The following is a 16,310-nucleotide window of genomic DNA, read 5'->3' on the forward strand; positions in this document are numbered from 1 at the left end:
CATAAATTACTTTGGAAAGTGCCATAATATAAAGCTATCCATGGGAGAATATGTATTGAATAGCTCAATGTTCTCCATTCCAATGGGTGATGTTGATGTTGTACTAGGAGTCCAATGGATGCAATCCTTGGGTACAATAGCTTTTAATTTTCAAGAACTTTTCATGAAATTTTGTGCTGAAGAAAAGGAAGTTGAATTAAGGGGTATTGCAGGGAAATCGGGAAAGATAATCAACTCTAACAGTCTGCCAAATCTTCTAAAGAAGGAACAATGAGGCGTAATTACACAATTATGTTCACTAGAGGTTCCCACATTGAAATCATTTATTTCGACAGATCTCCAAAAAGTCTTGGACAATCATTCCAAGGTATTTGAGACTCCCAAAGGCCTCCCACCTATTCGTGATCATGATCATGCTATTCATTTGATTCCAGGAAGTGTTCCTCCAAACATCAGGCCTTATAGATATCCCTATGCCCAAAAGAGTGAAATTGAATGTATGGTTGCAAAAATGCTAGAGGCTAGTATAATTCAACCTAGTCAAAGTTCTTTCTTTGCTCCAGTAGTATTGGTGCACAAGAAGGATGGATCATGGTGCATGTGTCCGGATTATAGGGAGCTCGACAAGCTCAGTATTAAAGATAAATTTCCCATTCCTATCAATGATGAATTATTGGATGAATTGCACGGATCAATTTACTTCTCCAAGTTGGATCTTCGTTCATGATATCATCAAATCAGAATGAAAACTGAAGACATTCTAAAAAAAAACATTTAGAACTCATGAGGGGCATTATGAATTTTTGGTCATGCCTTTTGGCCTTACCAATGAACCTTCTACATTTCAAGGTTTGATGAATTCCATTTTCAAACCCTTCCTTATAAAATTTGTGTTAGTATTTTTTGATGATATACTAATCTATAGCAAGTCTTGGAAGGATCAGTTCAACATGTTGACGAGGTGCTCAAACTATTGGAGGAGAAACAATTATATGGAAAAAGCTCCAAATGTTTCTTTAGATTACAAGAGCTGGAATATCTACGTCATATTGTATCTCATGAAGGTGTTAAGGTAGACCCTAGAAAAATTAAATTAATTAAGGAATGGAGAATCCCCACATCCATAAAGCATCTGCGAGGATTTCTCAAGTTGACAGGGTATTATCACAAGTTTGTTAAGAATTATGGGAGAATAGTAGCACCTCTAACAACATTATTGAAGAAAGATACATTTTCATGGAATCCAGAAGCAACAAAGGCCTTCAAACATCTTAAAGGGGAAATGTGCCAAGCACCAATATTAGCTATGCTAAACTGCACAAAAACCTTAATTGTGGAATATCATGCTTCAGGAAATGGAATTAGTTTTTTTTAAAGCAAGATGAAAGACCAATTTCTTTCGAAAGTCATCCAATCAAAGGAATGTATTTACACAAAGCTATTTATGAGAAGGAAATTTTGGCAATAGTACATGCACTTAAGAAATGGTGGCCCTACCTAATGAGAAGACACTTTAAGGTAAAAACGGATCATGATAATCTTAAATACTTTTTAGAACAAATATTATCCTCTGAAGATTAGCAAAAATGGGTCACAAAGATGTTGGGTTATGACTTTGAAATAATGTACAAAAAAGCGAAGCAAAATGTTGTGGCAGATGCACTCTCAAGAAAGGATGAGGATGTGGAAGCATTGCTTTGTGCCATTTCTATGATCCAACCAGATTGGATAAATGAAGCAAGGGATGAATGGAAGAATGGCGAAGAAGTGTGGGCACTCATTCAAAAGTTACAACAAGATCCCAGTACAAAGATAATTATGGTACAAAGATCGCTTATACCTATGTAAGAATTCCCAACTCAAACAAAAGATTCTTATGGAATTGCACACTTCTCCATTAGGAGGGCACTCAGTATTTTTAAAAAATTACCATAGGGTTAAGAAGGAATTTTTTTGGGATGGACTTAAATTGGATATTCAAAAGTTTGTGATGGAATGTTTGGTTTGCCAACAAAATAAAGTTAAAACAACTAATACCCGAGGTCTATTACAACCTTTATCCATTCCAAGCCAATGTTGGGAGGAGGTTTCAATGGATTTTATCATAGGTTTACCCAAGTCCGAAGGAAAGAGTACCATCATGGTGGTAGTTGACAAACTTACCAAGTATGCACACTTTTGTGCATTATCGCATCCATTTAAAGCCAGTATAGTTTCTACTGCATTTATGGAAACAATTCAAAAGCTACATGGAAACCCAAAGATTATTGTAAGCGACAGAGATCTCATTTTCACTGTAAATTTTTTGACAGAATTATTCTCTTGTCTTAGTACTCAGTTAACTCATAGCTCATATTATCATCCTCAATCTGATGGGCAAACTCAGATAGTAAACAAATGCTTGGAAGGATATATTTGTTGCTTTGTATCTGATAAACAGACACAATGGGTTAAATGGTTACCTCTAGCTGAATGGTGGTATAATACTTCCTTCCACACTGCAGCAAAAATGACCCCATTTATGTCACTTTATGGATATCATCCAAAATCCATCACATCATATTTAAGAGAAAATTCTAAGGATCAAGCAGTGGAACTTCACATCGAGAATCAACAACAAGTTCTCCAACTCTTAAAGGATAACCTCACATTGGTTCAAAATAGAATGAAACAACAAGCAGATCAACACACAGTGAAATAAATTTCGATGTAGGTGACTGGGTATTCCTACGGCTACAACCATATAAACAAGTGTCGCTCAAGCAAGCTAAGAAGGATAATAAATTATCGCCAAAGTATTATGGTCCATACAAGGTGTTGCAAAAGATTGGTACTATGGCATACAAATTGGAGCTTCCTGCAGCTTCCTAAGTTCACCCAGTTTTCCATGTTTCATGCTTAAAGAAGGTTATAAGGGACAAGCTCCCAGTTCAAACAATATTTCCAGAAATTGACGAGGAAGGAAAAATCATATTGGAACCCGAAGAAGTCACAGAAATAAGAACTTGACAGCTACGAAATCAATCAATTTCGGAGTATCTCATCAAGTGGAAGAACTTATCTGCTGAAGATTCCACATGAGAGGATGAGAATTTTATATAGAAGCATCCATAACTACTAAAGCATTGAGGACAATTCTTTTCTGAAGGAGAGGGGCATGTTAGGTCCCTATAATACTAGTGATTCCCACATTAATATTGCCATTGTAGCCCTTATTATTATTATTATGCCCCTATTGTCCCCATATTGTTATTAGTGTGCCCCATAGAAACACATTATTGTTATTATTGTGCCCTTATGTTATTACTGTTATGTTGGCTTTGATTATATTATGACCCCTTAGACTCCTATACATAGAAAGGAGGTTTGGTCATTTGTATCATCCAAGAATTGTTCATTTGTGTAATGTGAAGGAGGTTTCCCCCTCAAAGAGGCTAAATTCTAAGGTGTTTATCTCTCTTTTCTATCTTTTTTTGAGCTCGTTTCATAACAAAGGGATATGCCTTGGTTTTTGGACCTTCCGATATGAGGAAACCTTGCCAAGGGATGGATTGACCAGGACAGGGGATGCCAGGGAACATGGAAGGTGAGTGACTGCATGGAATGGGTGACTGAATTTTCCGAGGGACTGTGTAGTAGAGAAGGGAAGATTGAGGATGGATTTGTTTTGGTCATTATCATTTCCAAATGGAATTAGATGCACATTGGGAGTCTGCCCTAGAACAATGAGTCGGTAACTATTCACTAAGAGGACAAGTGGCACAAGATTGTAGAGTTGGACATTAGATGTAGATTTTATTTTGACAGTGGATTCTAGACTTCCTGGGAAGGAGGTGAATCATGGTATTACTTTGAGGGTGGATATGTGAGCCTCTAGATTCCCTTGTTGTGGACGTAGGCACTCTATCCTTTTATTCGTTGGTTATAGAAAATGTACCTATGTGTATATGTGTATATCATTGTAAATATTGTATCGAGATGGATTTACATATATCCATAGGTAGTATGATTATTTTCTAGTTGAAGCAAATGTGCATAAACATATGTGGTGGTTATTATAGATATCATAATGATTTGTGTTATAAAGCTCCAATAAACAGTATGTTTGTCATCTTTTAGCAGGATGTCATTGTAAAGGCTACAATGAGATGTGTTATAAAGCTCCATGGGTAGTATGTTTTGTTTTCAGCGTTTTTAGGTTTATATGTGTCATTGAACAACGAGGATGGTGTTCCCCCAAGGGGGAGGGTTCTATAACATCCATGGTCAAAAATTTATGTAAAAAAAAATATAAGACCAAGGTCACGGGACACGTATTCTAAGTTAAATGTTGGATAAAACATCCTAGTGGGTGTTCATTTCAGTTATTATGGCTAAAGGAAATTCGCAAAGGCTTTGAAAAGGAAAAGTGGAATTAATTGGAATTTTATTTATGAAAATAAAGGAAATTCAGAGAAAAGGAAGGTGAAAGGTTGTAGGTTGCATGTGAGAAGGAAATTGAAGGAAAATAATGGAAAATGCAGAAAATAGAGGCCTCATTAATAAAAAAGGCTTATGAGGACCAGTTCACAATATTTTTGATAGTTTTTGGGTGGAGATCTCTCTCAATTCTCTCTCACACACACTTTGTGCATTCTTAGAGGACCCTAGCAATGGATCAAGGAAAGTAAAGGAAGGAAAAGAAGGAAAAGGGAAGAAAATATCAAGCAAGGAAGAGTGGGATCAAGTGGCTACAAAAGGATTACTTTCATATATCAATTTTCATGTGTGATTTCCATGTTAGATTTGGCATGCATGTCTATGACTCTCTCTTGTTGTCATTGGCATGGGTTTTTCTAGGTGTGATAGTGATTTTCAACATTGCCTTGTCATTTCTAGATAGCCATGGTGTGATGGGTTCTCTTTTATTTGGTTAAGCTAGATTGTCGAATGGTTTCGAAACTGAGTGAGGTGGTCTCTAAAGAAGAACACAAAGCCTAGGAATCCCTGGACCGAAGAAGGTGGGATTGTGGTGAAGCCAGAATTTTTGTACCTCAGTTGGCCTAGGAATCCTTGACCAATGAATGTCGAGATATACGGTAAATCCTAGAGGCGTGTGCCCTCGATCAAGCCTAGAAATGCTAGACCGATGAATGGCGGGATATATTGTAAATCTTGCATAATGGAGTCTTGATTAGGCCTAGGAATCCTCAACTGGTGAATGGCGAGATATACGGTAAATCCTAGAGACTAGGAGATAAGAAAATTCCTCGCAATGTAGGTGGAGAGATCCAGAGGCATCCATGCTTCTTTAGGGCCTAGTGGTCTGGTGGGGATTGTAGTAAAGCCTGATGAAACCTAGATTGGTTTTGTTTTGAGTCCCACTTTCATGTGTGGAATATAGGACGCAGATGATTAGCTGAAAGAAATATTTGGCTTAGCCCAATCTATGGTGAAGTGGTTCATGGAAGTCCCAGACCTAGTTGGCTTATGCATTCAGTAATAAGAGCTCCTTCTCCTTGGTATTTCATGAGTAAATGTATTGGTTCATATGTGGTTTTTATGGTTTTTGTATCCTTGTCATTTTTGTTCATTATATACTAGTTTAGAGTATGTTTTATGACAAACTTAAAAATGGATCTCACCATGTTTTAATTAGAAAATGAATGTACAATGAATATATGACCTAATAGACGATAATGCAACTATTTTGATAAGGCATCAATGTTTCTTTATGAATCTCAGATAAGTATGAGACCCCTATGCTCAGATCTACTATTATGACCTGTAGATTACATAATTGTGACATGTTTTATGAATGCATGTCACGTCTAGTAGATTTCAGATCAAGTATTTATAGAATTGATTGAATTATTAGCCTTATTCCATTGTTATTTATCATTTCTAAAAGTTTCATGAAGTTTTGTACAATGGCTTGAGACCTGGCCCTGAAAAATTAGCTCAGAATTCGGGGTTGCTAGCTCAAAACTGCCTGGAAAATTCCACAATCACTAACAAGCCTTGTTTTGGGAGAGGTTGGAAGACCTCAGTTTCATGTATGGCTTGTAATGGGAGTGGTTGAGGGTCCAGATCAGTAAAATTTCAAGTTGTCTCAGGGGTTGGTCACGGTTGGCTCCTGAAGTTTCTGTAGCATGTGTGGAAGGTTAGTTTGGCTTGGTTTTGTTGGCTCCACTTGCATAACAATACATGGGGATTTAAATCACATCATATCAACCGCTTGTCACATGTTTACCCCGACAAACCAATTAACTTTTGTAAATTTGGGAGGAGGGTGTTACAAACTTGGCCAATCTTTACGTTCAAGCTGACCCTCAAACCAGAGGGGTCTCCCTCAAGTGTTACAAGGATTTTTAATGTTCTTCACTATAACTGGATAACAACCTATGAATCACAATGGCCAGATCTAGTATTTTTTGTATAGGTGGTTGTTAATGAGTCACAAATACCTGCTCACAAAAAAAGCCCTCTCTTGCAGAGGCCTTATCAAAGTGCTAGCATCTAGCAATGGAAAAATAACATATCTTGAAAGGATTTGATGCAGGAATGGAGGAGAAATTAAATTATTAAATATCCTCTATGAATATCTAATCATCTAATCAAGAGAAAAATCATGTAGAATAATTTCTACAGCTAACAACAATATATTTAAGAGATGACAAAAGGCAACAATTTACTGATGCAAAGGTATTAATCCAAAAAAATTGTTCAATTAGCTAGTCTCAATGTAGATAATAACTTTGCAGGGGCTATCAATGAGATCAAAACTCAACCTAGCCTTACCCAGTACTTTTATGTTACCTCAAATATATGAAGAATAATAGATTATGAAATCATTGTAAAAGACATACATAAGTAACAAATTTTGTCATGAACTGGAGTCAGAATCCCTTGATAAAATTCTCTATAATATAAGACTTTACAAAAATATCGGGGTCTTTGAGCAGAAATGCCAACCCTTTTACATTACATATGAAACAATATATATAAAAATGTGTCAAGAAACTATCTAGCTTTTTGGAATAAAAATCTAAACAATATACTGAAAACCAAAACAATCTTTAAACAGTTTGCTAGAAATTTGGAGTTTCTTGTAAGTATTTTGCCTTGGAAATTGGAGTTAGTTTACTGATTGTTGATCTCTTTCCTTGAATATCTCGATAATGCTTACTCTCCTCCTTCAAATTTGACGTTGTTCAAACTATCTGTTGGAAATCTACAATTTCATCCATTGTTGATTGTTGAGATAATGCCCTCAAATCTGATATATATTCCACAATTATTGATTCTTCTCTTTAAAATATGAGACATGTATTTGTTCCCTGAAAATCTGTCAAATTCCCTTTAAACACTGGATTTGACTGTTTGAATACTCAATTAACATGGTTGAAGTGATCATAAGGGTGAATTTGTAACACATGACCTAGCTTCATGATATTCTCATTTTCCAGATAAGCTTGTGTTGTTCATTTTGCAAGTTTGTTTGCATTATTCTTAGGCCTAGATACCAAAAAATCTAATTGTGTTTCCTGATTTTTTTCTATCTCAAGCTTCACTCTTGAAATTAGTTGTTCATGTCAATGAATTGTTAAAGAAGGACCATCCTTTGATGACAATAGAATGTGAACTACTTTCATCCCTCATATTTTGTTGTGCTTCCTTTGCCTTTAATACTTACATCAATAAAGTTATGAGGCTAACATATTTCTTGTCTCAATTTATGTTATTCATCTGCAAGTAAATCAAAATGAAGGCATTAATCTTCTTATATAGAATGAGACTTTTTCATGACAAGTCTTTTGAAAACTTGTAGCCATGAATTTCCATTATTGTTCACCAACACTAATATTCACATTGTTCACCGACACCTTCTCCAATCAAGGACAACAACTTGACCTGATATTGCATAACATATGAATAAAATCCTCATTGTCCAATGCATCCATGCATTAATTCCTGTAGAATGAGCTTTGATTGATCCTTCTTTAGATCAAGTATTTGTTCAAATGTTGAGCTAGATTCCAAAAACTGCAATGTTGATTCAACATCATTGGATGGAAATTCTATGTATGCGGTTGTATTTATTCTTGTATTTAGATTCACCATAATTATAAGAATCATGAAAATTATTTAAAAGGAAATCATAAGCACTTTCCAAATCACATTACAGTTACACTTAACTTCAACCATAGCCATCACAATTGCTAGTTTCTAGAACAAAAATACAAATGGTGAAGAAATGTGCAAGAGATTAGTTCTAATTCTATGCCTTAATATTATGATGGAAGGCAGACTCTAGATATTTTTTAAGAAGATCACGGGGACAATGATCACAAAGTTTGTCTTAATCATATATTCAGTGTGAGGATTTTGATCTGCCTTCAGTCACTAAGGGACAACCAAGTCTAGATTTCAAGCACTAGGCATTTTTTAATATGTGGCATCATTCAACAACAATATCATAGAAATTTGGCATTGATTTCTATTGTTGAACCTAAGTTAATTTCTTTGCAGAATTGTGATCCCAAAGAGATTCCCTGCTATGGTAACTCCTCCATGAATGACTATTTTGTATCCTAAATCATTGCATAAGCTATCCTTGATCTTTGACCAATATATACCTAAGTTAATATCACCTCTATCGCATAGCATAGCTTTAAAACTAGAAATGGAATCATCCTGATTGAATCAACTCTAGCTTTGCCCTATTTTTATCCCTAAGTTTTTTTGGATCTCATATGGGCAACTTTTTAACCTCTAAATAGAATTTCCCCAACAATCGATGGCCTCATTCTAATGGATTCCCTTTGTTTATGTTTTTCAAGATAACATTTAGTCCACCCTTTCCACGAACTATTTTGGTTCCACACCCTTATGAATCTATAGATCCTAAAACTTTCTCATTAGTGACAACAACATCCATTTTGTGTTGCCCCATTTTTGCATCTGGAATCTCAAACATGGCATTTGTCAAAAAGGTTTTCGAGGATAGTACATAAACCATGAGCTCCAGTACTCTTGGCCATTGCATTCTGTGCATTTAGGCTCTGTGAACACTAGAATAAATAAGTATTCAGTCAATAGTGTGAGGCTAACAAAGACCAAAATCAACTGATGAACTCTAGAATCAAGACATATATAATATACATCTTAGAAGGAAACCACAATTATTCTTTGGATCATGAATTCACTTCATATTGGACCTATATAAGTCCATCAAGAGAATACATATCACCAAGAAAACAATAAAATTCATTATTCTTTATCTGTGGACCATTCGTGATTTCTAAGTAGAAAATAACATCTTGGCGCAAAGAGCCTTGACATGGAACATTGTGTCCATAATTTATCAAAGAGAACTTCTAATCCCCTCACATTTGCAACTATTTTCTGGTCTTTATATGCATCTAGGGTCAACATTTTTGTAATAGAAACAAAAATGAAAACATTTGCATAGCAAAGTTATAGCCACCTGCTCCCCAATCTTACACATACATTTCTCTTCCACATAAATGTTGAAATGGTTAAGTCATGTGTTGATGTTAGAAACCACAAATGGTATTGCAAGGGGGGAGCTCTGGCAGTTTTAGGTTTTTAGTTGGGGGGTGCAAAATTTTTCCTAATGAGCCACATACGAAAGGTTGTTTCCATAAAACAAGAAATTGTGTACCCCCCCTTCTGTTAAAGCTCAGATAGCCTAGGGGTTATGAAATTTAACTAGAGTTGTCGATATGAATTGGCCAAATATCCACTGAGCAGAGTTGTCAATGCTTAATGCTTTTGATTTTTATTTGTCTCAGTGTGTGGCTTGGTTATTATGGCTTAGTCTTTGAATTTTTTTGACAAATATCTTGCATTAAGGGAATAATCCCACGTTCACAAAGAAACATGACAATGTTTTCTTGATAATGGCCCTTGTGCTCAATATCTCTTGAAGGGTTGAGAATATAATTCCCTTTATCGCTCCTCCACTCGATGACTTGTGTTGGTACTTGATATGTTGAGCACTACCTTGGTTCAAGACTTAGTTGCTTGGTGAACTATGATGTTGAAATAGAATTGGAGATTTTCCCCTAAACCCAATATACATTTTTAATAAAAATTTAAATAACTTAAATATATAATTTTATAAAATATATATAATATATATTTTTATAAAATTAAATTTATTTAATTTCAAAACTATTCTTAAAAATGGCTCAGAAAAATGCATAGGAAACACTTTTCCATTTCAATTTGCATATGCTCGAGGAAGTAGACTGGCAAAATTTGAAATTTTTTGTAACATTTCGAAGGTGTCAGAAAATATTACATGTTGAGTATATGAAAGTGAAATACAATATAGTGTTTTTTATCTCTTTTGAGATTTATTTTCAATGTGATGACAATGTGTATTTGTTTTTATTAAACAATATCATAAATATTTATAAAAATAAATAAATTTATTATATCAACAAATAAATAAATTCAATATATCATATATAATGGTTATGTTGTTATATGTATTTTAAATTTGTAAGTGATATGAAGACTACAATAACATAAAATTACAATTACAATTAATTTATTTGGAAGTTTAAGAAGATAAATTGTTGAGACTCCATTAACTCTTCTTTAAGCAGTGTCACCTTCAACGTTTTGTTCTTCTTGTTGTAAAATTGTAGTTCACTTGCATGGTGTTTTCTTTGAACATAAATGATTAAAATATTGTAAATTCTATCTGCTATAGTTATAATTTGGGTATGGTTTGGAATTTATTTTCACGATAGCATTCACGCCCTTTTACCTTAATGGTTTGGAATTTATTTTCACAATGGCATTTATGCTCTTTTACATTAATATTAGTGTTTGATGTATGTGAATTAATATTAATGTTTGACATATGTGATATAATATGCATTTGATTCACACATTTAAATGAATTCGTGATTATTCTTCACTTAGAAGAAAGTATGTTCTTCACTTAGAAGAAAGTATGCTTTTATTTTGAAACTTTGTTACTCTAAATTAAATATGTTTGTAAATTTTCTTACTTTAAATTTGTGTTGAGATTAAAATTCAATACTTTTATATTTTACTTATTTATTTCAAATAATGGAGACCTTTTCCATAAACTTTTGGCTAAATTTCCTTTTAATATTTTTTATTTAGTTAAGTGTCCTACAATTTTACCAATTTTTTATTTTCATTAAATTTCTATTTTGATTTCTTCTTTGAGTTTGAAATTTTGCTAACTTTCCATCGATACTCGTTTCATTTTATTTGGATACACAGTTTGCAAATGGTGTTCATCCAAAGTTCAATAATTTTTATTAATTGATGTAAATATTAATTCCTAGTTAATTTTTACTAATTAATTAATTTTTCATTAACGGTCCTACAAAATCACCGCAGCCAAATTGTAGAACAATTAAAATTATGTGTTTTTGGTATCTCATTAATTTATTCCAAATCTCAATTTTAAATAAATTACAAGACCTGAAATCTCAAAATTGGAAAGAGGTCGTAGTTCATTTTGTCGGATTCTTAAATTACCAAGTGGATGTAGTTTATAATGGATGAGTCTCACTCATGTGGGCCCCACTTCACCTCGCCTCCTCCTTTACTCCTTCCCACTTTGGCACATCAAAACCACATGAAATAAAAATCGCGATATAAAAGTTCCAATATAAAAACTTCTCATAAAAATAAATAAATAAAAACAAACCCCTATATAAAAGTCCCAAAAGAAAACTCTCAATAAAAAGTTCCATTATATAAAAACAATCAATAAATAAAATTCCAATATAACATATCAGACCTTATCATTTTTTTTTATGTCGAAACTTTGACATTTTAAAATTCCCGATATCCAAACCCTCTAATGTCCTCATATATTTAACGCTATGATGGTTTATGTATTTTTCACATGGGATTTAATAAAAGGTTTTCATGTTAGTTTATTTCATTTACAAAAGCTAATACGTTGAAGCCAAAAAGCCACTTAGGTCCATAATTTTGGACCAATAGCCACTTGACACATCACTACAGTTATTTTTTATATTAATTAATTTATTTTATTTAATATTAATTTAAATTTAATTATTTCAATTATAATATAATTTTAATTTTATAATCATAATTAGTTTGTAAATTAATTTAAACTTTTTAATTAATTAATTTGATAACTATAATAAATTAATAATTATATAGATAAATAGGATCAAAATTTTTAATTAAAAATTCATAGTTTTGTCTCAAGCAGAAATTTTTCTAGAATTCTGGAATTTTGGACACTTCAACTTTGGAAACTCATAAGTTGAGTTTAATTTGGTCAAATGAGGCTCAGGATAGCTCATTAAATAAATAAAATCATGGAGAATATCTCCTAAGTGGTTGAATAGATTCAATCACTAAATGAGACTAAAATTTAGTAAAAAATTAATCTCTGAATTTGTAACCAAAACTAGTTTTCTGAGTTTAATTTTTGCGTTTTCATTTGCTCAAAACCTTTGTTGATTGTAGATCCATTCAATTATTTTCTATTTGACCAATAAGATCTTTACAATGATCAATGTAAAACACATATTTCTTTTTATTTATTTATTTTACTAAAATTTGATTCAAGATGTTTGTTTTCCACATTTTGAATTTTTTATTTTGATTTGCATTTTAATTTAATTTTTTATTGGTTTTTGGCTGGAGAATAGTTGAGGAGATGACGAAGAGAATATTTGAATCAATGGAATTGCTCCAGCAAGAGAAGAAAAATAATTTTGACCAATGAAAATTGTTGGAGCATATTTGATTTTCAACAGCTCTCATATTTGGAATTCGTTTTTGTAATTATAAATAGTGGTTTGTAGAATAGAGAGAAGATTGGGCAAGGGGGGGGGGAGGGGGGGTAGATTCCTCTTCTCTGCACCTAAGGAATTCTAAAGAACTATTGTAAGGGATTTTTAGCTGTAGATTAGGGGAGAAAAATTAGATTTGAGTTATTGAGATTATTCTTTTTCAATTCTAGACTTTGTATTGGGAGTAGAGTTTGCACTATTGCAGCTCTTTTTTTTATCGTGAGGCTTATGATTTGAGAAATATGTTGGATATCAATTCAAGGAACAGAACATGAGACCAGGTTTTAATCAATTTGTAGTTTACATAATATTATTTTTAATGCAAATTTCATCTTTTTAATGATACATTTGTGTAAAATGTTTTTCATGTTGAGAATTATTGTTTTTATAAGTAAATAGTGCTCAAATTTATTTTATACTCAAATCAGATTTTTGAGTAACTATTTACTTAGAAATCTGCTATCTAAATTAGATTTAATTACCATCAACATTAAGAGAACTATTTCCTAATGTGTTTGGTTAATCATTCACCATTAATTGGTCTCTAAACAGAGCATGTTTTGGTAAGTATAATATTAGCTAGTAGAACTATTTCATTAGCCATATATTCACATAAAATTAGGCATGTTAAAATCTCAATCATTTAATTAATTTTCTCTTGTTTGGGTTAGATATACATCTTCCTAATCATTATGGGCTTTGGATTTATGTACTTTTTCTTGTATTCTAGGATTAATTTGCCTTTAGATTTAATTCTGAATTTCTAGATTTCCTCTTATCAAAGAGGAAAGATTTAGTTGTGGCTTAGTTGAGCCCTAGATCAGCTTAAGGATCACTTTCTTACATGAGCTTAGCAAGAGGGTTGATCTGATGTATCTTCTCTATTGTTTAAAAAATGTATACTTTAAACTAGTAGAGATAGAGAGAAGGTAATTGGACCTATTTTAACCAGTTATAACCACCATTTCAAACAGAAAAGAAACTGCTTTAAGTTCCCGACCAAGTGATCTCCCTTATAATGTTGAATGGTCATTTTGGGTCATCAACATTTTTGGCGCTAGAAGGAGGGTCATAGTAAAATTGTGTCTCTCATGATTTTGTGCTTTAAAATTTTATTTTATTACTATGGCTCCATGTAAAAGACTTCAATGGAGTTGCTTTATTGGACCTCATGCAACTACCACTCTGATCAAGGCAGGCAAGGCCCTATCTCAGGTAACTTTTAATGGTAATACATATACTTTTAATTATCTCCTTCAATTTATGTTAAGTTTCAATAATTTCAATATTGACGAAGGTGTTATTTGTGGGATTGTCACTATTACTTTGAAAGGAAAATCTAAATACTGGTACTTATTACTTCTAGTTCCCTCCGTACATGCTGGGATGAATTTTCAAAGATTTTCCTTCACACATTTCAGGAATATGATTATGAAAAGGTGTGTGATCAATTAGAAGAATTGTGTAAGATGGAAGGTGAGACTTTGGACATGTTTTATATTAGATTTAAATTAATTCTAATGCAATTTCGGTCCAAATATTTTCCTCCTTGATTCTAATTAATTGGATGGTTTAAACATTTAGTGTCTTTGTCCTATGATAACTATGAAGAACCAAAAATTATATCCATTGTTGAAAAAATTGTTCAAAACCACAACTCTAATTCTTCACATATTAAAATTACAAATGTTAATCATTGTGCGAGAACTACTCCAAATTTGCATAATGTTAATCAGCTAGAAATTCAACAAGATGCACAATCTATTAGAAGAAATCAACAACAATTAAATCAACCAAAGAATGACAGCAATGCACAGTCTACTGTTGAATTTAATTCATAATTTGTTAATAATAAAATGGAGCAGATCAACAACAATTTGTTGATCGATCAAGTGCATGAAAATTTTGATTTTTGTGAAGACACTAATCAACAATATTAAATTGAAAACAACACAAGAATGGAAGAATTTGAAATGTCTATTTTGGGGAATGAGAAACATTCTTCTAATAGAGAAATTTACATGTTTGTAAATTCAAATTCTCTTTTCTTGGTATCCTGATTTGTTTGATAATTCATTAAATGATAATGCAACTACTCTTTTCAGAATTGATAACATTTCAAAATATGAAGGAGTTCTCATTTACAAAATATCAGTAAGTCCTGATAGGGATAAAGAAAATTTAATTATTTACAATTCTAAAAATTATCTGGCATATGATTCCCTATCTGATTCTAATTTAGGAAAAGAAGATACTAATGAAATTGTTCATGATGATGAAAACATTGAACCTTGTTATTCTTCTTCTTCAAAAATTGTTTTAATTGACTCTCATTCTTTAAGTGAATATGTTTTTGAAGAGGGGAAGGATGTTAGTTTAAATGTTTCAGTTAATTCTTCATCATTCGATCATCATGATGATTTCAGCAATCATGAATCTGCCCCAATTTATGACTCCTACGATGATGACATACCTTTTTGTGATCATAATCTTGAAATTTTCTCATCTCTGCAAGTGAACGAAGACAAAAATGACTTTAATTTTATAGTCACATGTGGAAATGAATTTTTTACAAACAAAATCCCACTATGTTGTACTATTATTGGTGAAATAAATGTACATTATAGTTTCCATTCATATCATTTTCCCCCATTTCAGTTTCTTTCTTTTTCAAATTTTATTTTTTATTTTCTTGCCATTTTGGGTATCAAAACTATAATCTCTCATCAAGTGCATTAATTAGCGTATATGAAAATTGATTTCAGAATTTCAATCATGAACATTGGCTACTTCATATTTTGACATTTTATTTGATGCCTATGTGTGGCCAATTTGTTTCTAATTTTAAATTAATTTTCACAAATGTTGGCATTCAAAAGCCCACTATTGTATTCTCGCTAGCCATGTAATAACTTTCAAAATTTTCTGCATTGTTATCCATGTTTCATCAAAAAGAATATTTCTAATCATGCACTTTATTTTTTGCATGAAATAGTTTTCTTGCAGTAGCCTATGATAGTTAAAGACATCTCATTCAAAGCTGGCCTGTTGTCTCCTCTTCCCCTGAACCTCTTTCAATCATCAATTGAAATACATCCTGGATTTTATGATCATGTATGAAGATGTTTGAATGAATTTCAAGGTAAGGCATATGTAAATAATTTTATTTTTTGAGGTTAAGATGTAAACAGTATCCTGAGTTTTTATTTTAATGATTTAGCTACAATTTTATTTTTGTTACTGATTTTCAAAATTTTCATTTGTACATAATTAAAACTTAGAGAATGGTGTCATTGGAAGTATGACGATACTTAGTCATATTCTCTCTCAATTAGTTACAATAGTAATAGGATTAATTTTTTTTTTCGTAGTTCATATCTCTTTCATTTTTCAATTTAATTTGTAAATTTTTAATAAACAAGTAATGGGCTCAAATGTTTCCTCTGTTATCCATTTCATTTTTGGAAAAAGTGGCTTAGA

Source organism: Pinus tabuliformis, chromosome 2_1, assembly GCF_031772625.1.
Source record: "Pinus tabuliformis cultivar Carrire ecotype Pingquan chromosome 2_1, CPIR1, whole genome shotgun sequence".
Lineage (NCBI taxonomy): Eukaryota > Viridiplantae > Streptophyta > Pinopsida > Pinales > Pinaceae > Pinus > Pinus tabuliformis.